The 23,522-nt window shown below is 40.7% G+C and overlaps 1 long non-coding RNA gene across 2 annotated transcripts in view; it reads right to left on the bottom strand.

Annotated features, from left to right (window-relative positions):
- The window catches only part of LOC140188032 (uncharacterized), a 211,320-nt gene that overhangs the window by 97,994 nt on the left and 89,804 nt on the right, over positions 1-23,522 (bottom strand). The gene's annotated exons all lie outside the window — the stretch shown is intronic.

The raw sequence follows: 23,522 nt of genomic DNA on the forward strand, positions 1-23,522 counted from the left end.
ATATTGTAAAGGTACGTCCGTTTATGTCATGTAATGATGCTGAAAAATGACTTCACAACTTTATATCAAATGGACTAGATTACTGCAATGCACTTTTTATTGGCCTTCCAAAGCAATCTATTGGCAAACTTCAACTCATTCAGAGTGCCACTGCTAGACCTCTAACTAAAATCAGGATGAGGGAGCATATCACTCCTGTACTAACTTCTCTGCATTGGCTTCCTGTATCTTTTAGAATTGATTTTAAAGTTCTCTTGTTTTTGAAGCTCTCCATAGTCTGGGATCAGAGCACATCACAGAATCACTTTGGTTTTATAATCTTGCTCGAGCTCTCAGGTCTTCTTCTGGCGGTCTCTTAAATTTAAACAATCTCTGTCAAAAGATAATTGGCAGGTCAGCTTTTTTGAATTATGCTCTTAAACTGTGGAATTCAATATCTAAAACTATAAGGGCTGCAGGCTCAGTTGAGATTTTTAAATTCCAGCTCAAAACTTATTTATTTAACCTTGCTCTTAACTGACATCTTTTAGTCTTTTATTTTCATGTTTATTTTTATTTTTTATTTTCATATTTGCACTTTATCCCTAAGGCATTTTGAGCTACATCGTCTGTCTGAAAAGTACTCTATAAATAAGTTATTATTATTACTATTTCCAGCATCTGCACAACCTTGTGTTTCATCTTTTGGATTATATCACCTGTAGGCTCCCTCAGGTGGGAGTGAAGGATCCTGTGGGATGATTTGGAAGAAGAGTTAACGCTTGTGTTTGAGTCAATCAAGATTTTCCCCCAAGTTATTGGCACAATGCCATTGTTTATAATTACATTGCTGCCAATGGACATTTGTGGTCTGAGTTCACCCACTGTATTTCCAACATTACAACAAGGTATCTACGTGACCTGATGCAGTGGAGAAAAATGTAAATACTTATGTTTTTTTTAATCTCAAGAAGAGGACTCAAAATTTAAAGTAAACTTATTATCAAAGTACATATACTGTATGTCACAATATACAAACTTGAGATTCATTTTCTTGTGAGCATACTCGGTATATTGAAGAAACATAACAGAATCAATGAAAGACCACACCCAACAGGACGGAAAACAATCAATGTGCAAAAGACAACAAACTGTGCAAATACAAAGGAAAAAAAATAATAAGTTAGCAATAAATATTGAAAACATGAGATGAAGAGTCCTTGAAAGTGGGTCCATAGGTTGTGGGAACAGTTCAGTGATGTAGAGAGTGAAGTTGAGTGAAGTTTTCCCCTCTGGTTCAAAAGCCTGATGGCTGAGGGGTAATAACTGTTCCTGAACCTTGTGGTGTGGGTCATGAAGGCCCTATGCCTTCTTCCTGATTGCAGCAGCGAGAAGAGAATGTGGCTTCAGTGGTGGGAGTCCTTGATAATAGATGCTGCTTTCCTATGATAGTTCTGTGTAAATGTGCTCTATGGATGGGAGGGCTTTACCTGTGATGGACCAGGCCATATCCATTACTTTTTGTAAGATTTTCTGTCCAAGGGTATTGATGTTTCCAAACCAGGCCGTGATGCAGTCAGTTGATACAGTATACTCTCCATTACACTTCAAAATAAGTTTGTCAACGTTTTCGATGTCATACTGAATCTTTGCAAACTTCTAAGGAAGTAGAGGCACTGCTGTGCTCTTTTCGTAATAGCATTTGTGTGCTGGGCCCAGGACTAATCCTCTGAAATGATAACATCGAGGAATTAATGCTCCTAACTTTCTCCACCTTTGATTCACTGATGAGAACTGGTCTCATGGAGCTCCAGCTTCCTCCTTCTAAAGTCAATAATCAGCTACTTGATCTTGCAGAAACAGAGTGAGAGATTGTTGTTGTGGCACCACTCAGCCAGATTTTCAGTCTCCTCATCATATGCTGATTTGTCACCACTTTTGATTTGGCCAATGACAGTGGTGTCATCACTAGACCTAAAACTGACATTGGAGCACTACGTAGCCTCACAGTCATAAGGATAAAGTGAGTAGAGCAGGGGCCTTATGGTGCACTTCTGCTGACAGAGATGTTTTTGCTAATCCGAACTGAATGTGGTGAGCAAGTGAAGAAATCAAGGACCTAATTACACAAGGAGATATTGAGGCCAAGGTCTTGAAGCTTATTGATTAGTCTTGAGGGGATGATGGTATTGAATGCTGAGCTGTAGTCGACAAAAAGCATCCTGATGTATGCATCTTTGCTGTTCAGATGTTCCAGGGTTTAGTGAAGAGCCAATGACACAGCATTTGCTGTAGACCTGTTATGACAGTTGGAGCAGATCCAAGTCAATTCTCAGGGAGGAGTTGATATTTTTCATCACTGACCTCGCAAAACACTTCATCACAGTGAAAGTAAGTGCTGTTGGACAGTGGACTTTGAGGCGGGTTACTAAATAAGGCTTCACTGGTACAATTGAGGCCTGCCTCAAGCATGTGGGTGCCTCAGCGAGAGGTTAAAGATATCAGTAAACACTGCAGTCAGTTGATCAGCACAGGTCTTTAGTATTTCTAGCAGGTACCCCATCTGAGCTGGATACTTTCTGTGGGTTCATCCTTCTGAAGGATGCTTTCATATTGGCCTCAGAGACTGAAGTCACAGTGTCACTGGCGGCTGTGAGAGTTCATGAAGGTTCTTCCATGTTTTGACAGTCAAAGCAAGCATAGAAGGCACTGAGCTCATCTGGGAGTGAAGCTTTGTTGTCACCTATGTTGTCTGGTTTCATTTTATAAGAGGTAATAGCATTCAAGTGCTGCCCCGGCTTTCAAACATCCTTCAGTGATTCAAGTTTGGTCCAGAATTGCCACTTCACAGGTGAAGTGGCTTTCTGGAGATTGTATCTAGATCCTTTGTATCTTACTTGATTGCCAGACCTGAATGCCACTGATCTGGTGACATACCAAATCTTCTCAAATAGATTCATAAAGAAGTTATGACACAACAGTACCTTTAGCCCACTGTGTCTCTGCCAGTTGAAGGAGGGATCAAGCCCAATTCTACCTTCTCAGACAGGGGTCCACAGTCCACCCTGGAGGCCATGCATCTTCATGTACATTGTCCTACATTTAAACGTGAGGGGGCATTCTGTTTCTTCGATCCATTTGGGCAGCAATCCAGAACCCTACTACTGTTTAGAAAAAAAAACTCTTTCATCTTTAAATAGCCACTTTAAAGCTCTGCTCCTTGGTTCTTAATCCCTCTGCTGAGTTAGAAAATAAATCCTTCTTCCCCATTGTTAGCTCCTTGTCAGAATCAGATTCAGATTCATTCTTCAGATATACGTCAAAACATACAGTGAAATGTGTCATTGGCATTAACAACCAACTCATCTAGGGATGTACTGGGGGTAGCCCACAAATATCGCCGCACAATTCTGCCTTTAGATTGATTATCAGGGACCAAAGTATCACAGGTTATGCAATCAAGTACCCCGCATTTGGTGATCTTGTAAGCTTCATAACACTTGAAGTGCAATGGGATAGCCTCATCCTGGAACCTCGGCCCTTCTTGAACACTAATGATCCCCTGCCGTGTAAGTAATTATACTAATATTATATCAAAGTTCAAAGTAAGTTTATTATCAAAGTACCTATATATCACCATATACAACCCTGAGATTCATTTTCTTGCAGGTATTCACTGTAAATATAAAGAAACAGAATAGATTCAATGAAAGGCCAGAGACAAGATGGACAAATAACTGGTGTGCAAAAGATGACAAGCTGTGCAAATACAAAAAGAAAACAATAATAACATTAATAATTATAAATAAGAAACAAATATGGAGAACATGAGATGAAGAGTCCTTGAAAGTGAGTCCATAGATTGAGGGAACAGTTCAGTGTTGGTATGAGTGAAGTTATTGCCACTGGTTGAGGAGCCTGACGGTTGAGGGGTAACAATTGTTCTTGAACCTGGTGGTTTGGATCTTAAGGCTCCTGTCCCAATAAGTTTCTCTTCAGCCTCATCTATTCCAAAGAATACTTCTCTAACTTATTCAGTTTTTCCTCATAGCTATAAATTTCAGGCTTGGAAACTGCCTTGTAAACCTCTACTGCATGCTCTCTAATGTAGTCACATATTTCCCATAACATGGACATCGCACTGCACCAGATATTAAAGCTAGCTTCCCTATTTAAGTAAAGACAAGAGATTCTGCAGATGCTGGAAACCCAGAGTAACACACACAAAATGCTGGAGGAACTCATCAGGTCAGGCAGCATCTATGGTGAGAAATAATCAACGTTTCAAACTGAGACCCTACATCAGGACTGGAAAGGAAAGGGGAAGAAGCTGGAATGAGAAAGTGGGAGGAGGGCAGGAAATACAAGCTGGCTGGTGATGGGTGAGGGGGAAGGCGGGATAAAATTAGAAGCTAGGATGTGATAGGTGGAAGAGGTAAAGGGCTGAAGAAGAAGAAATCTGATAGGAGAGAAGAGTGGACCATCGGAGGAGGGAAACGGGGTGGGGCTCCAGTTCTCTGAGCACTAAACCTGTGGTGATCACCCAGTGTATTTCTGATGGAGTAATCCACGTGTTTTCCTGATAGATTGCTCTCCTTTAGGAAATGTTGCCTTTGTGATTGGTTGAGGCCTTCTCTGTCTTTTCATTTGGACACATAGATTCCCATGAAACTATTTTGAAAAACAGCATTCGTGTTTTCTCCTGACCGGTAATAATCTGGTAATCTGGTTCTTGATATTTCTGGGATTTTGCTGTACATAAATTGACTGCCAGTGACAGCACTTCAAAATATTTTGCAATGTTTTGAAGTTGAGAGAACAGCACAAAAACCATTTCTTCCTTATTTGTCCCTAGTTTGGTTTCTCATGAACTGTGGTAAGTCATTGAAAATCAATTCTACATCCAGATCCACAGTGAGATGTAACACGAGTCTGATTCTGCCTTTCTTTCTACTGTACAAGTAATGTTATATAATTGCAGCTAACATAATATTTTTTCTTTTCAAATCTTTATATTGTGTATATATATATATATATATATATATATAGGAAAAATAACACGAGTACATCGAAGTAACAACACTTACAATGCCTCAAAAAAAACCCATCATCTTAAAGATTGAAAACAAAATGTTGTGATAACAAAAAAAAACCTACTAAGCAGGAAAGTGAGAAGAAAAAAGAGAACCCATTAGGTGTACAACCCCGGAGCCATGCGTCATACAAAAAGCTTCTAAAAATAAACATCAAACCGCCAGCAAGAAAAGAAAATATACTAAAAGAGTTCACAATTAGATCGTGGAAAAATTATATCAATTACTCAAATGATAATAACGAGTAAATGAGCCCCATCTTTTCTCAAAATCAAATAAAGGTTCAAAGGTTCGACTTCTAATTTTCTCCAAACTAAGACATAGCATTACTTGAGAGAACCATTGTGACAAAGTGGGAGCTGATGTATCCTTCCACTTCAACAAAATGGCCCTCCTAGCTATCAATGTAACAAATGCAATAACATGTTGGTCAGACACAGAAATACCATGAATAGTTTGAGGAACTATTCCAAAAAGCACAGTTAATTTATTAGGTTGTAAATTAATTTTAAGTGCTTTAGAAATTGTTGAGAAAACCAACTTCCAGAACTGTTCCAATATAGAACAAGACCAAAACATACGTGTCAGTGTAGCTATCTCAGTTTTACATCTATCACAATAACTATCAACATTAGGTAAAATTTTAGAAAGTCTCTCCTTTGTCAAATGATAACGATGCACAATTTTAAATTGAATCAATGAATGACTAGCACAAATTGAAGAAGGGTTAACCAACTTCAATATCCGCATCCAATCCTCCGTCATAAAAGTCAAATTAAGTTTCTTTTCCCAATCCTGTTTAATCTTAGACAAAGGACGCTTATCCCATTGTAATAATAAATTATAAATTCTTCCAATAGAACCCTTAATCAAAGGATTCATACTCATAATAGTATCTAACAGGTCAGCCTCCAATATGTAAGGGAAATTACTTAAATATTTTTGTTAAAAATGTCTAACTTGAAGGTATTGCAAAAAGTGTGAATATGAAAGAGAATATTTATCAGTTAATTGTTCAAAGGACATCAATCTATCTTCCTTAAATAAATCCAAAAAAGAATTAATACCTTTATTTTTCCAAAGTAGAAAAATTGGATCACTCAAAGAAGGCTTAAAAAAGTAATTTCAGTAAATTAAACTACAAAGTTTAAATTTTGTAAGATTAAAAGAATTGCAGAACTGGAGCCAAATTTGTAAAGAACCCTTAATCACAGGATATAAATTTAAATTAACAACTTTACCGAATTGCATAGGTAAAGGAGCCCCCAATAACGAAGTTAAATAAAACTGTTTTACAACTTTTAGTTCCAGATCTACCCAAATTGGCTGATCAATCTTACCAACCCAGTATAACCAAAAAGACATATATCGCAGATTAACAGCCCAATAATACATTCTAAAATTAGGCAAAACAAGACCTCCATCCTTTTTCAATTTTTGTAAATGACATTTACTAATTCTTGGTCTTTTATTATTCCAAATAAAAGATAAAATAATAGAATCAATCCGATCAAAAAACTTCCTAGTCAAAAAAACAGGAATATTCTGAAATAAATATAAAAATTGTTGGTCGTATTCATATAGTTAAAATGATGATTCTACCAAAATTTTTATATTTATTTGAGCAGCTAATATAATACATTAGAGTGATAAACACAAGAGATTCTGCAGATGCTGCAATCTTGAGCAACACACACAAGATGCTGGAGGAAATCAACAGCTCAGGCAGTATTCATGAAGGGAACTAACAGTTCATATTCTGACTGGCTAGCTTCCAGCCTGATGACATGAACAACAGGAATTCTGCAGATGCTGGAAATTCAAGCAACACACATAAAAGTTGCTGGTGAACACAGCAGGCCAGGCAGCATCTCTAGGAAGAGGTGCAGTCGACGTTTCAGGCTGAGACCCTTCGTCAGGACTAACTGAAGGAAGACATGAACATTGATTTCTCCAACTTCTGGTAACTTTACCCCCTTCTCCTTCTCTCTTTATCAATTCACTGTTCTGATTCCCCTCTTACCCCTTCATTTCTTTTCACCTGCCTGTCACCTCCTTCTGATGCCAGTCCTCCTTCTCTTTCTTCTACAGGCCACTCTCCTCTCCTATCAGATTCCTTCTTCATCCCTCACCTTTTCCACCAATCACCTCCCAGCTTCTTACTTCATGCTCTCCCCCCTACCCACCTGGCCTGACTAATCACCTGCCAGCTTATCCTCTTTCCCCTACATCCACCTTCTTATTCTGGTTTTGTCTCCCTTCCTTTCCAGATGAAGGGTCTCAGCCAGAAACACCAGCTGTTTGTTCTTCTCCATGGATGCTGCCTGACCTGCTGAGTTCCTCCAGCATTTTGTACATTACATTAGAGTGGTATATTATTTTGCAATGCATTCAAAATCAGAATCAGGTTTAATAACACTGGCATATGTTGTGAAATTTGTTAATTTAGCGGCAGCAGTTCAGTGCAATACCTGATAAATATAGAATAAATAAATAAATATAGAATAATATACTTATAAATAACAATAAGTATATATGTATATTAAATAGTTAAATTAAAAATAGTAGTGCAAAAAAGAAATAATAGAAAAAAATGAGGTAGCGTTCATGGGTTCAATGTCCCTTGAGGAATCGGATGGCGGAGGGGAAGAAGGTGTTCTTGAATCACTGAGTGTGTAGCTTCAGGTACCTGTACCTCCTTCCTAATGGTAGCAATGAGAAGAGGGCATGAGAAGAGATGAGGTTATTTAAAACAAATATTTTCATGTAGCATCTCCCATTTTAATGTGGATGTGAATTCCTGCTGCAGTGCTGCATGCTCTTGGCCAGTCTTAGCCCTCTGGCTGCTCTCCCAGGTGCCTGTTCTGCCGCGTGATCCTGTGCAGTGACCATCAGTGGGGCGTTGCGTGGTGACTGCCACAAATGACCCACTCAGACCTGGCATCAACACACTCGTACACCCGACTGCCATCAGCACTATCAACAGGTGCCAATGATAATAGCAGTAGACACACTTGCCTTTTTGTTCGATTTCTGTGGCAGAAATAGATTATGAATTTGTGGGCACACAGTCTGCATTACCTATAATTAGACAAGCTCGTACAGACTCCCCTGTGACGTAGCATCTTGTGATTGGCCTGTGTTACTATCCTATTTAAACAACCAAACTGAAGGAAACAACATCACACTGTGACAATTTCCAACATAAAGGTCTATAGAATACAAAACCGTACAACACAGGAACAGCCACAAGACCTACACTGATCTATATTGAATTAAACTAATTCTCTTCCTCCTGTACAAGATAAATTTTCCTTTCTTCTCTCCATATTCATGTGTCTAAGAGCCTCTGAAACCCACTATCATGCCTGCCTATTCCAGGTACTTATAGACATACTCTTTTGGCACCCGAATGTGTGGCGACGCTTGCTGGCTGCCCCCAGCACTCACTGTGTAAAAAAACCTATGCCGTACATCTGTTTTAGACTTTCCCTATCTGAACTTAAATGTATGTCCCTTTATACTTGATATTTCTACCCAGGGAAGAAGACTCTGTCTAGCCTATCGACGTCTCTCGTGATCTTTTAAACTTCTATCAGGTCTCCCCTCAGCCTCTGACACTCGTGACACGAACATGTACTGGTTAGCGCAATGCTTGACAGTACCAGAGACCTGGGTTCAGTTCCTGCCGCTGTTTGTAAGGAGTTTATACATTCTCCCTGTGACCATGCGGGTTCCTCTGGGTGCTTCAGTTTCCTCCCACAGTCTGAAGACGTACCGGTTAGTAGGTTAATTGGTCATTGTAAATTGTTCCATGATTGGGCTGGGGTTAAATCAGGAAGGCACGGCTCGAAGGCTGGAAAGGCCTATTCCACACTGTACCTCAATAAGTAAATTTGAAGAAAAACTTCCAGATCTTCATGTCTGCCTCAGGTTCCCTCTGCGGCTCTATCTGTACCTCATCCACTCTAAACACTTGGATCTAACAGTATGTTTCTATGAAATCTGAATGGACAAAAAAAGACCCTCACTGTGTAGCCTTTAATTAAAGCTCACTGCAGGAGATGTTTCAGTGGTGAGATGGGGAAGGGAATGGTGGGGGAGATAATTTCTTGAGGTCACATGAGTTCTGCGTTATCAGTTCCTCATTCAAATTCTGTAACTAAATTAAGTCTATACCTCCTCTGCTCCATCTTCAAGGTTTATCCAGTCATCTCGTTTGTACTGGTAAAGACACTTTCTCCACATCCTATGAGAATTTTTCATTAACAAAGGCTTCCTAAAAGATGTCTCTTTATAACAGAGATGAGGAGGAATTTCTCTAGCCAGAGGGTGGAGGATATGTGAAATTCATTGCCACAGACGACTGTGGAGGCCAAGTCATTAGGCATATTAAAAGTGGAGGCTATAGGTTCTTGATTAGTCAGGGCATCAAAGGTTACAAGGAGAAGGCAGGAAAATGGGGTTCAGATGGAGAATAAATGAGCCATGATGCAATGGAGGAGCACACCCGGCCCAATTCTGCTCCTATATCATAGTCTAATGGAGTGGTGACACTTGTAGGTTGGGTGTGTTGGTTGTTAATCCAATTGACACATCTCGCTGTATGCTTCGATGTACATGTGATTAACAAATACATCTATTTTAATCTAATCTAACATATTCGAGCTTTCAGGACTCAGCATGGAATCCAACTATGCCAGGTCATCAGCCTTTCCTTCATGTGAAAAGTCTGAACTGTTCTGATGCAAGGTCAATATCTGTAATGGAAACCCACTTTTTATCTCTCCACAGATGCTGCCTGACTTGTTAAGTATTTCCTGCATTCTTGTTTTATTCCAGTATTCCAACAACATCCATGTTTGTGTTTTGCAGTTTCAGCATGCTTCCCTCTCCTTTGCCTGTATTCATCTCCCTCAGGTCACACTCCTTTCCTCATGTTATCAACAACGACCAAACTTCATCACCCTCCCACAGCCAGCACCGCCAATTTGTGCGTCAATCATTCACTGGAACTTCATTCCATCACTTTGTCCCCTCCACCCCTTTCTCTTCTCTGTAACATAAAATGTGCTTGTAGCTTCTTCTAGTTCCAATGAAAAATCATCACCGTTTCTCTCTCTACTGATGCTGCCTGACCTGCTGAGTCTTTCCAACATTTTCTGATGTTATCCCCGCCATCCCCCATCACAGCACTGCACTGTAAACACTTTAAACCACTTTTTAAATGATGTTTATATTGTAAATACATGCTGGTATTTATGCACATTCTACTCAAAGTTCGCACTTTAACCTTTAATTATTTTTACTCCTTAGAATTTTTGAATGTTATTTTTGTTTCATGTCGCACCAATACACCACAGTGAATTCCTAATACATGTAAATGTATATGGTGAATAAAGTTGATCCTTGATTTCCATCCCCTGCAGGGTTTTTTCTTGCTTTTCGATGATTGTATATTCAGTCCACTGAGGGACTCCCAGCACCCGGGGAGTAAAGCTTTTCCACATTCAAGGCATGGACTATGTTATCAGAGAAATCAGAGAGCAAAGCTGGAGTACCTGAACCATGAAAAAAGTGTAACAGGCTGCTTACAAAACTTCTAAATGGACCTCTTTAGAATTACTCTCACTGCAATCTGCAACCTATAATTTCCCTTTAAGCAATGTACTTTTGACCCATTTTAATGAAGGAGCGATTTCACAATCTTCTGAAGGATTTGGCGGACTTACCTCTCAAGCAAGCAGTTTCAGTACCTTTAAGCGGACAAAGGTTCATTGCCATGATTGGAAGAGAGGGAGGAGGGGAGGGCTCCAAGCCAGGCTGAATCCCAAAGGAACCAAAATTCCTTTACCAGCATCTTGTTGGCAACGTACAGTCAGTGGAGAACAAGATTGAGGACCTAAGGGTCTGTTGCTGTATTGGAGAGAAATGAGGAATTTCTGCATTCTGTGTTTCACGGAGTTATGACTCACCCTGGACACGCTGGTTACATCAGTAAGACTCAAAGGCTTTTCGATACACTGGATGGACTGGACTGCTGATTCAAAGAAGGCAAAAGGTGGGGGTCTGTGTTCCATGATAAACTCTTTGTGGTGCTTGGACACAGCAATCTCATCGCACTCTTACTTCCTTGACCTGGAACATCTAACAATTAGGTGCTGACCGTTCTTCTTACCAAAAGAGTTCTCTGTGATCCTGACTGCAGCTTACATGCCACCAAAAGCTGACATAAATCATGCATTCAAGATACTGAATGCTGCCATCACCAAACAAGACACAGCCCACCCCAATGCATTTCAAATCATAGTTGGGGACTTAAATCAGGCTTGTTTGAAGAAATCTCTACCACATTATCATCAGCTTATATCCTGCAGCACCAGGGTCCCAACATAGCAGATCACTACTGTACCTATGATTAGGAACGCCTACTATTCCATGCTTAGGATGCACTTTGGGAAATCTGGTCACTTAGCTGTCCTTCTCCTATATGCATACAGGCAGGGGCTAAAGAAGGCTCCAGAGATAAGGACAACAAAGGGGTGGTTGCGACAGGCAGTGGAGCGGCTGCAAGATTGCTTCGAGTCGATGGACAGGGCCGTGTTCAAGGACTCATCTGTGGATCATAATGAACACAGCACAGTTGTCACGGACTTTATAAAAACAGTCATAGATGAGTGTGTCTCCACAAGATCATTCAGAGTCTCCTCTAAGTATTTGACATCTTCAGGAGGCTATACCTGAAGAAGGTGGCATCCATCATAAAGGACCCACCCCATCCAGGACATGTCCTCTTCTTGTTACAACCATCGGTGAGGAGATACAGGAGCCTGAAAACTCATACTCAGTGATCTAGGAACAGCTTCTTTCTCCTCTGCGATCAGATCTATGAACCCATGAACGCTACCTCGCTACTCATATTTTGCAGTATATGAGGGGTGATTGATAAGTTCGTGGCCTAAGGTAGAAGGAGTCACTTTTAGAAAACCTAGCACATTTATTTTTCAACATAGTCCCCTCCTACGTTTACACACTTAGTCCAGCGGTCGTGGAGCATATGGATCTTGGACTTCCAGAAAGTGTCCACAGCAGGGGTGTTTGATAAGTTCGTGGTCTAAGGTAGAAGGAGATGAGTTATACAGCTCTCTTTACATGCACATGCAGTTCAACATTTTGAGTGATTATGCAGAAGGTTTTAAGTTAATAACTCATCAGGGGTGATTGATAAGTTCATGGCCTAAGGTAGAAGGAAATGAGTTATTAACTTCAAACTTTCTGCATAATCACTCAAAGAGTTGAACTGTATGTGTGTGTAATGAGAGCTGTATAACTCATCTCCTTCTACCTTAGGCCACGAACTTATCAAACACCCCTGCTGTGGACACTTTCTGGAGGTCCAAGATCCGTATGCTCTACGTCCGCTGGACTAAGTGTGTAAACGTAGGAGGGGACTATGTTTAAAAATAAACATGCTAGATTTTCTAAAATTGACTCCTTCTACAAGGAGTCACAAACTTATCAATCACCCCTCATATATTTATTCTTGTATGATTGCCCACATCATATGACACAGCACATAACAAACGAATGAATGCTTTATTTTTGTTACTTATATATTTTAATATACCTTGCCCTGTATTTTTGCTGCAAAACAAGTTTCACAACATATGTCACCGATAATAATCCTGATTCTGATTACTGTTTTACTCTAGAAATAAAAATGCTTCCCTAGGCTCTTGACATTTTAAACACTAATGAAAAAACTTGCAGCATTGTTGAAACCCATGACTCCTTCCGATGTGCAGGAGAGTGGGCAGGGTAACTTTTCCCTCAGCAGCTGACCCCTACTCACTTCTACTTCACGCACAGACTGTGCCTTGTTACATCAGATCTTTGCAGCTAAAGTAAATGGCAATAACTATTGTGCTGGTTCCAAGAATGACAAAGAACCATTATAAATCATTAATGTTTTGGTCTTACTCAAAGTACCAATGTGTCACTTGTACTCAATGTTTCTGTTTAACTCTAAGTACCAATTTGACACTAGCACCATTTCTTTGAAGTGTTATGAACAATTAAGATGATCTTTTGTTACTGCATTTAGAATGAGGTTAAGAGGATCTCCACTTGAGTCAATCAAACCAATAGAAAAGAAGGAAATAGAGACATGGTGTCATACATCAAAGAGACAGGCCCTTCAGCCCAACTGGTCCATACAGATCAAGGTTCCCAGCTGGCCTTGTCCCACTCGCTACCATCTGGCCCATATCTTGTCATATTAGGCAAAGTTTAATCAACACGGTTTGTGATTGGACTCTGTACTTCATGTTATGATGTGTTTCTGGTTTCTGGTCGCTGCTTTGTACTGTGGACTGGTTCTGTGGCCTGCAGTCAATGAATGATACAGCACTGGACTGAACAGAACTGAAACTGAAGACTCCTGGACTGTTTGTTTCATTGACTTAGTGGCTTGATGTTTTATATCCTGTGATTTTTGCTCATTTTTGCTGCTTGCACAATTTGTTCTTTTTTTGCACGTTGGGAATTTGATGTTTTTCCTTGAATGGGTGCCATGGTGTTTCTTTGTTTCGTGGTTGTCTGTGGGAAGATGAATCTCTGAGTTGTATACTACATATATACTTTGAATCTTTGAATACCCTCCGAACCTTTCCTACTCATATACATGTCTAAGTACCTTTTAAATGTTGTTAATGTACCTGTCTCAACCATCTCCTCTGGCAGCTCATTCCATAGACAGACCACCTCTGAATGAAAATGCTGTTCCTTAATTTCCTACCGGGGGGCGGGGTGGCGGCTCGGTAGCATAGATGTTAGTATAACGCCTGTCCCTATCTCACTGGGGTATGAGGCTACCAGCTATTCTTACCTGGTTTAGCCCACTCGTCAAAGCAGTGTACCGGGGTGTGGATGCTGTTGCATCCAAACAGCTATTTGGAGCCACAGGTGAGAGCTGAGTGTTCGGTGAGGTCCAAAGGTGAGTGATTGGCCCGAGAATGAACACGACAAGCCCCTTCACCAGAGGTGCTACCCCTCCCTGGACACCCCATACGTGTGTATACAATGTCTATTGCCTTAGTGGCAAGATGAATCATTGGAACTAGTTTCATTTTAAAACAAATGACACTAAGATAACAATTTTTAAGGTCTTTTAGTTTCAAGAGTGAATCTATCAAGTAAAATAATTTCATATTGAAGGATCTAATACATGAAGGGTCTCAGCCAAAATGTTGACTGTTTACTCCTCTGCATAAATACTGCCTGACCTGCTGTGTTATTTAATAATTATTTATTTAGAGATACGGTGTGGAATCGGCCCCACTAGCCTAATGAGCCAATCCGCCCAGCGATCCACCCATTTAACACTAGCCTAATCACAGGACAATTATAATCAATGACCAAGTAACTTACTAACCAATACGTCTTTGCATTGTGGGAGGAAACCGGAGCACCGGGAGGAAACACACGCTCTCACGAGAAAGACGTACAAACTTCTTACAGAGGATGGCGGAATTGAACTCTGAGCTCTGATGACCCGAGCTATAATCGTGTCGTGCTAACTGCTACACTACTGTGGAGTTGCTCCATCATTTTGTGTTGGTTGCTTCAGTGATCATATAACCATATAACAATTACAGCATGGAAACAGGCCATCTCGGCCCTTCTAGTCCGTGCCGAACTCTTACCCTATCCTAGTCCCACTGACTTGCACTCAGCCTTCCATTCCTTCCCTGTCCATATATCCATCCAATTTAACTTTAAACGACAACATAGAACCTGCCTCAACCACTTCTGCTGGAAGCTCATTCCACACAGCTACCACTCTCTGAGGAAAGAAGTTCCCCCTCATGTTACCCCTAAATTTTGTCCTCTAATTCTCAACCCATGTCCTCTTGTTTGAATCTTACCCACTCACAATGGAAAAAGTCTAACTGTGTCAACTCTATCAATCCCCCTCAAAATTTTAAACACCTCTATCAAGTTCCCCCTCAACCTTCTACGCTCCTTATAACTCAGGTCCCTCCAGACCCGGCAACATTCCTGTAAATTTTCTCTGTACTCTTTCAATCTTATTTATATCTTTCCTGTAGGTAGGTGACCAAAAGTACACACAATACCCCAGATTAGACCTCACACCAACGTCCTATACAACCTCAACATAACATCCCATCTCCTGTACCCAATACTTTAATCTATGAAGGCCAATGTTCTGGACGCTGAATGTCAAGTCAAGTTCATTGTCAAATGCACAAGTACATTGGATCAAGTATCAACTTGAAGCAACAAATGGCCTAATTCTGCTCCTATATTTTATGGTCTTATGATAACATCACAGGCAACCCCTTCCTTTATTGCACCATTTATTTATGTTGTTGTTTATAGTAATTTTATGTCTTCGCACTATACTGCTGCCTCAAAACAACCAATTCCATGCCATGGAAGAGAGTGATAATAAACATGATTCTGATTCTATATCTGACATAGCATTAGAGAAATTATATTCAAACAGAATTCATAAATTAAACATAAATTTTCCAAAAATTACTCAAGAACATAGGACGAATAAAAAAAACAAAATTCATTGTAGTGATCAAGTGGTTGTAGTACTGCAAGACTGAGGTAGTGATTAAGATTAGCATCATAGAGTCATAGGAAAGCACAGAACAGGCCCTTCAGCCCATCTAGTCCATACCAAAACCATTTAACTGCCTACTCCTATCGACTTGCATCAGGACCATAGCCTTCCTTATCCCTACCATCCATGTACTGTACCTATCCAAACTTTGCTTAAACGTTGAAATGGATTGTGCAGTTTGTTTCAGGGTTAGTTTTATTTGTCACATGCACATCGAAACATACAGTGAAATGTTTCGTTTGCATCAATACCCAATGCAGTCCGAGGGTGTGCTGGGGGATGGAGCATGCTTCCGGCGCCAGAATAACATCTCACTAACCTTAACCCGTATGATCACTTGATACACTTAAGAGTTTTCTTATTTCGTGTTCCTTGCTGTCAAACAACCACTCATGGCTGTCAAAAACAAAAATAAGTGAAAAGAAAAATGTGAAATATATGAAATTAAACCAAATCCTATGAAAATACAATTTTCCAGACTAGTATCCAGTATCACAGAGCCCAAATCACAAAGAAGGCATGCCAGCAGCTCTACTTCATTAGGAGTTTGAGGAGATTTGGTATTTCACTAAAGACTTCTGCAAATTTCTACGGATGTACAGTAGAGAGTATTATAACTGGTTGCATCGCTGCCCAGTATGGAGCCTCCAATGCACAGGACTGCAAGAGTCTGCAGAGGGTTGTATACTCAGCCAGCTCAACACTCACCATTATTATGGGCATCTTTAAGAGATGGGTCTTCAAGAAGGTGCAACCATCATTAAAGACATTCACCATCCTGAACATGCCCTCTTCATCTTACTACCATTGGGGAGGAGGTATAGGAGACTGAAGACCCACACTCACCGATTCAGGAATAGCTTCTTCAAGTCAAGTCAAGTCAAGTCGCTTTTATTGTCATTTCAACCATAACTGCTGGTACAGTACACAGTAAAAACGAAACAATGATCCTCCAGAACCATGGTGCTACATGAAACAACACAGAACTACACTAGACTACCTGAAACAACACAAAACTACTCTAGACTACGCGAAACAATCAGATTTCTGAATGGTAAATGAACTCATGAGGACCAACTCATTTTTTTGCTTTTTTACCATCTATCTATCTATTAAAATGTTTGTTTGCTTGTTTATTTATCTATCTATATGGTGAACGCTTAACTGTTCTATGTTCTGAATGTGTGGCTGCTCTGATTCCAGCCCTTCCTAAGGCAGCTATGGTCTTTCATTTTTTTTCTGACATTAGAACATAGAATAGTACAGTACAGTACAGGAATAGGCCCTTCAGCCCACAACATTGTGGCAAACTAATTAAACTAGTAATTGAACACCTAACTAAACAAATCCTTTCTGTCTTTGCAATGTCCGTCATTCCATTCTCTGCCCATTCATGTGTCTATCGAAAGTTCTCTTAAATGTCTTTATTGTATTAACAAAGAGAAGCTCAAAGCCTTGAGGTTTGAGCCAGTGGGCGCATACTCTAAATTATCTGACATATAGAAATGAATTAATAAAGTCAGTCAAAGTTAAAGTAAAATTTATTATCAATGTATATATTGCCATATCCTATCTTGAGATTCATTTTAAAGAAATACAATAAAATTTACCAAAAAAACTATATATAAAGACTGACAAACAACTAATGTGCAAAAGCAGACAAATTGAGTTATAAAGAATCCTTGAAATAGTCCTGCGGAAGGGTCTCGGCCCGAAATGTCAACTGGACTTTTTTTCCATTGATGCTGCCTGGCCTGCTGAGTTCCTCCAGCATTTTGGGTCTGTTCCTTGAAAATGTGTCTGTAGTTTCTAAACTCAGTTCAGAGTTGTGCTGAGTAAAATTATCCATGCCAGTTCAGAAGCCTGATGGTAGTGTGGGTAATAAGTATTCCTGGTGGTGCGGGTATATCGAAGGAAAGGAGATATCATGAGATGGGGAAACAATTTAAAACTAAGCAACTGATTGGCACTCCTCTCTGTCTCAATCCTCAATCTAATCACATACAAATTTAAGTCAGATGACAAAGTCCAAAGCTCTTTAGATATGCAGATTAAATTCAGCTGAAGCCATTGGAGCACAGTTCTAAACCCATGGCAGCTGAAGCCATTGGAGCACAGTTCTAAACCCATGGCAGTTGATGGGCATTTCCTCTCCCAAACCAGGTTGTGCTGCTGTTGGGATTTAAGTTGAGGGCCACAGGAGGCTAGAATTATTTGTTAATTTTTTTTCTTTTCCCCTTCTGCTCATGGAAACACGAGGACACAAGTTCAAATTTCAAACTTCAAAGTAAATTTATTATCAAAGTACATACTGTACATTTCACCACATTCATTTCCTTGCAGGCATAATCAATAAACTCATAGAATAATAACCATAACAGAACCAATGAAAAACTGCACCAACTTGGGTGTCCAGCCAATGTGCAAATACAAAAAGAAAGAAATAATAATAAAAATAAATAAACAATTAATACAAAAACATGAGAATAAAAGTCCTTGAAACTGCCCATAGGTGGTTGTTACATTACAATGTTGAGGCAAGTGAAGCTGAGTGTAGTTATCCACTCTGATGGTTGAGGGGTAACTACTGTTCCTTAACCTGGTGGTGTGAGCCCTGAGGCTCCTGTTCCTTTGTCCTGATGGCAGCAGCGAGCAGAAAGTGTACTAGGTGGTGGGGGACCCTGATGATGGATGCTGCTTTCCTGTGACAGTGTTTCATGTAGTTGTGTTCAATGGTGGGAGAGAGCTTTACCCACAATGCACTGGGCCATGAATTTTTGTGGATACCACAGATGCTTGAATCAGGGGCAAAAAAAGAACAAACTGCTGGAGGACTCAGCTGGTTAAGTAACATCTAGAACAGTACAACACTGGAACATAAATTTGTGTGATCTAATTATACTAATTAGGCCGTATTAAACTAATCCCGTCTGACTATACATGGTCTACTCCTCCAATCATGTGCCTGTCTAAAAACTTCTTAAATGCCTTTATCAAATCTTTCTCTACCACCACACCAGGCAGCGGCCACTCTCCGTGTAAATAAAATCTTGTATAAAACTCCTCACATCCGCTTTGAATTTATCCCCTCTTACCTCAAATGCATACCATCTAGTACTAGACATTTCAACCCTGGGAAAATTATATTGGCTGAACATAAAATATGGAACAGTTAGGGCTTTTGGCCCAAAATATTGTGGAGACTTTTTAACCTACTCCAAGATCAATCTAACCTTTTCCCTCCCACATAGCCCTCCTTTTCTTTCATCCTTACACCTACTGAAGAGGCTCTTAATTATCCCAAATTCATCTGCCTCTACCACCACCCTTGGCAGCACGTTCCAAGCATCCACCATTCTCTGTGTAAAAAAACTTACCTCCCATATCCCTCTACACTTTTCTCCAAACACCCTAGTTATGCCCCTTTGTTTGAGCTATTTCCGCCTTAGGAAAATCTATCTGGCTGTCCACTCTTATCATTTTATACACCTCTATCAAGTTACCTCTCAACCAACTCTACCAAAGGCAGGGCTGACATTTTGGCATTAGAGCCTGCTTCAGGACTGAGAGTGTAGGGGGATGATTCAGGGACTGACTGGCGATAGGTGGAACCAGGTGTGTATAGGGATAATGGGCAGGTGGAGCCAGGTGGGAGAGGAGAAGGGGATGGGATGGAGCTGGGAGACAGTGGCTGGTGGACCATAGGTAGCGACAGGTAAAGGATAAAGAAAAGAGGGACAGTTGTTACACATGGAGGGAAGGAAAGGAGGTAGCAAGAGAGGCTGATCAGTGCAAAAAGAGTCTACAGATGATGGAATCTGAAAAGTAAAGAAGATGATAAGTGGAACCAGATGAAGGAGGGATGATGGACATATGGAAACATTTGAGGATAGTGATAGGAGGGGAGATGATAGAAAATTATGAATCACTAATACCTCATTATGATCTTGCACTTTATTGTTGCTGTACTGCACTTTCAGGGTAGCAAGGTGGAGATACATCTCTACCAAAGGAGGTGTAAGGTGCTCCTTCCCTCTGCTAGTCTGCAGATCACCCTTGGGCAAGGTGTAGAACTTGCTTAACACTCTCCCTTCCCACCTGATCAGGGTCATGTGAAGCCATGGGAGCAGGTAGTGGATGGTCATATGAGCAGCTGGTGCATATCACATCTTGGTTATGCAACCACTGATGCCAGGCAGGCAATCTCTGAACAGTATTAGTAATGGCTGGGGTCACCCATCTTGTAAAGACACTGCCCTGAAGAAGACAATGTTTGCCAAGAACAATCATGGTCATGGAAAGGTCATGATCGCCTATGTCATATATGGCACATAATGAACAAACTGCACTTTTTCTGTAGCTGTTACACTTTATTCTTCATTATTAATGTTTTACCTTGTTCAACCTCAATGCACCGTGTAATGATTTTGATCTCTATGCACAGTATGCAAGGCAAGCTTTTCGCTCTATCTTGGTACATGTGACAATAATAAACCCGTACCAATACCATGAATGCCCGTCAGGAAGTCACAATGGTTTGTGACTGGCACCTTAACAAAGTTTAACAGCCAAGAACATGGTTGAGAGAGCTATGGGACTAGTTCGGTAGGGTAATAGAGTCAGCATGGACAAGTCAGGCAGAAGGACCTGTTTCCATCTTGTGAGTCTGTGGCTGCATAAGACCATAAAGCATAGGAGCAGAATTAGGCCAATCAGCTCAATGAGTCTGCTCTGCCATTCGATCATGGCTGATTTATTTTCCCTCTCAACCCCATCCTCCTGCCTTCTCCCCGTAATCTCTGACACCCTTGCTAATCCAGAACACATCAACCTCTGCTTGAAATACAGCTAATGACTTCTTTCAGTACCCTGGGATGCATCCCATCAGGACCAGGGGAGTTGTTCTTTTTCAGAATCAGAATCAGATTTATTATCACTGGCATGTGATGTGAAATTTGTTAACTTAGCAGCAATAAATTCAATTCAATGCAATATATAACCTAGCAGAGAAAAATAAATAAATAAACAAGTAAATAAATTACGTATATTGAATAGATTTTAAAAAATTGCAAAAACAGAAATACTGTATATTAAAAAAAGTGAGGTAGTGTCCAAAGATTCAATGTCCATTTAGGAATCGGATGGCAGAGGGGAAGAAGCTGTTCCTGAATCACTGAGCACCTCCTTCCCAATGGTAACAGTGAGAAAAGGACATGCCCTGAATGCTGGAGGTCCTTAATAATGGTCGCTCCCTTTCTGAGACACCGTTCCCTGAAGATGTCTTGGGTACTTTGTTGACTAGTACCCAAGATGGAGCTGACTGGATTTACAACCTTCTGCAGCTTCTTTTGGTCTTGTGCAGTAGCCCCTCCATACCAGACGGTGATGCAGCCTGTCAGAATGTTCTCCACGGTACAACTATAGAAGTTTTTGAGTGTATTTGTTGACTTCCCAAATCTCTTCAAACTCCTAATAAAGTATAGTAGCCGCTGTCTTGCCTTCCTTAGAACTACATCGATATGTTGGGACCAGATTAGATCCCCAGAGATCTTGACACCCAGGAACTTGGAGTTCCTCACTCTCTCCACATCTGTTCCCTCTATGAGGATTGGTATGTGCTCCTTCATCTTACCCTTCCTGAAATCCACAATCAGCTCTTTTGTCTTACTGACGTTGATTGCCAGGTTATTGCTGTGGCACCACTCCACTAGTTGGCATAGCTCAGTCCTGTACACCATCTCGTCACCACCTGAGATTCTACCAACAATGGTTGTATTGTCAGCAAATTTATAGATGGTGTTTGAGCTATACCTAGCCACACAGTCATGTGTAGATAGAGAGCAGAGCACACACCCCTGAGGTGCGGCAGTGTTGATCATTGAAGAGGAGGATATATTATTACCAATCTACACAGATTGTGGTCTTTCGGTTAGGAAGTCAAGGATCCAGTTGCAGAGGGAGGTACAGAGGCCCAGGTTCTGCAACTTCTCAGTCAGGATTGAGGAGCCCCAGGTGTGGTTCAGTAAGCAGTCATCTCTCTCTGCCGTATGTTTCAATAAATTCAGTAACTTCTGCTCTTGCCCACAATCCAAGCAGCATTTCCAGCTTGTGGCAACTCCGAATGTTGAACTGGTGAAAGACTAAAGACCTCGGATGTGATCATCACTGATAAGTCCAACAGAAATTTAGAGGAGAATTTACCCAGAGAATAGTTAGAACATGAGCAACATTTATGTTTCTGGCCAAAACCCTTCATCAGAACTTATGAAGGAGCCTGATAGTCATAGTCATACTTCATTGATCCCAGGGGAAATTGGTTTTCATTACAGTTGCACCATAAATAATAAATAGTAATAAAACCATAAATAGTTAAATAATAATATGTAAATTATTCCAGTAAATTATGAAATAAGTCCAGGACCAGCCTATTGGCTCAGGGTGATGAAGGGTTTTGGCCCAAAGCATCAACTGTTCATTTCCACCCATAGATGCTGGCTGACCTGCTGAGTTCCTCTAGCATTTTGTGCATGTTGCTCAAGATTTCATCTGCAGATCTCTTGTGTCTTGAATGTGAAGTTTGTTGCTACGTGGATCAGTGAAGTGACTAAAGTCAAATATTTAAGGAGAGACTAATCATGAGGAGTGGACTGAAATTAAAATGCCAGGATATTCAGAGCACACACAAAATGCTGGAGGAACTCAGCAGGTCAGGCAGCATGTATGGAAATGAATAAACAGTCGACATTTTGGGCTGAGACCCTTCATCAGTACAGTATCTGCTAAGTTCCTCCAGCATTTAGTGTGTGTACCCTGGAGCTCCAGCATCTGCACAGTCTCTTGTGCTTATTCAGCAGGTAAGGCAGCTTCTGAGGAGGGAGGAACAAAGTTAAGGTTTTACTGGAGAGAAGCAGTCTGGCCTTCTAGTATTTCTAGAATTTCTGAGTTTATACGGATGCTTATGCCTATTGTGTCTGAGTGGGAGGGAGTCAGTGAAACATAAGAGCAGACAAACTAGTTCAAATAACCAGTTTCTGCATTTTCCACTCTATGTCAAGTGCAAGTGTTCAGTTTATTAGCAGATGTACTCATGTCGCTTGCATGTTTCACAAAAAAACTTCCCCACTGAGACCTTAGTTACAGCCTGTTATGCCACAGGCTTTTAGGGCAGCAATGAAGATTCTCCATTTCTGTTTGTCCTTGGCCATCTCCTCAATTATGCCCCAGATGTGGCTCAGGGTCCTCATTTTTGCCTCTGCGGTACAGTGCCAAGTTGTCGTTGGTCTTTTGAATTTCCTCTGCCCTTCAGGGTTCCAATGAAGTGCTGTCTTATTGATGGAGCTGTTCTCTCTTCTCATCATGTGCCTTCTCCATCTCCAACGTTTCCTCATGATGATTGTAGCCATGTCCACTTGGTGACACTGAAGGAGCAGGGTGTAGTTGGAGATCTTTCTTGGCCAGAAAATACGGAGGATCTTCCAGAGGCTCATGGTGTGGAATGACAACAGCCGTCAAGATCATCCCTTATTCAGCCAGCATTCTGACCCGTACAAGACTGTGGACAGAACAATGTTGATCATGGATCTGAAGACATTTCTAGCTTTGTTGAGTCTGCACTGGATGTCGTCCTTGGTTCCACCATACTGCCAAATGATGCTACCCAGGTAGGTGAATGTGCTGTTGTTGGGTAAGTTGATGCCATATGCCTTGTTGAGAGGGGGAGACTGAGACCTGACGCAGACTGGGAGATCGTTTCGCTGAACACCTACGTTCTGTCCGCCAGAGAAAACAGGATCTCC

The sequence above is a fragment of the Mobula birostris genome, chromosome 26, assembly GCF_030028105.1.
Source record: "Mobula birostris isolate sMobBir1 chromosome 26, sMobBir1.hap1, whole genome shotgun sequence".
Lineage (NCBI taxonomy): Eukaryota > Metazoa > Chordata > Chondrichthyes > Myliobatiformes > Myliobatidae > Mobula > Mobula birostris.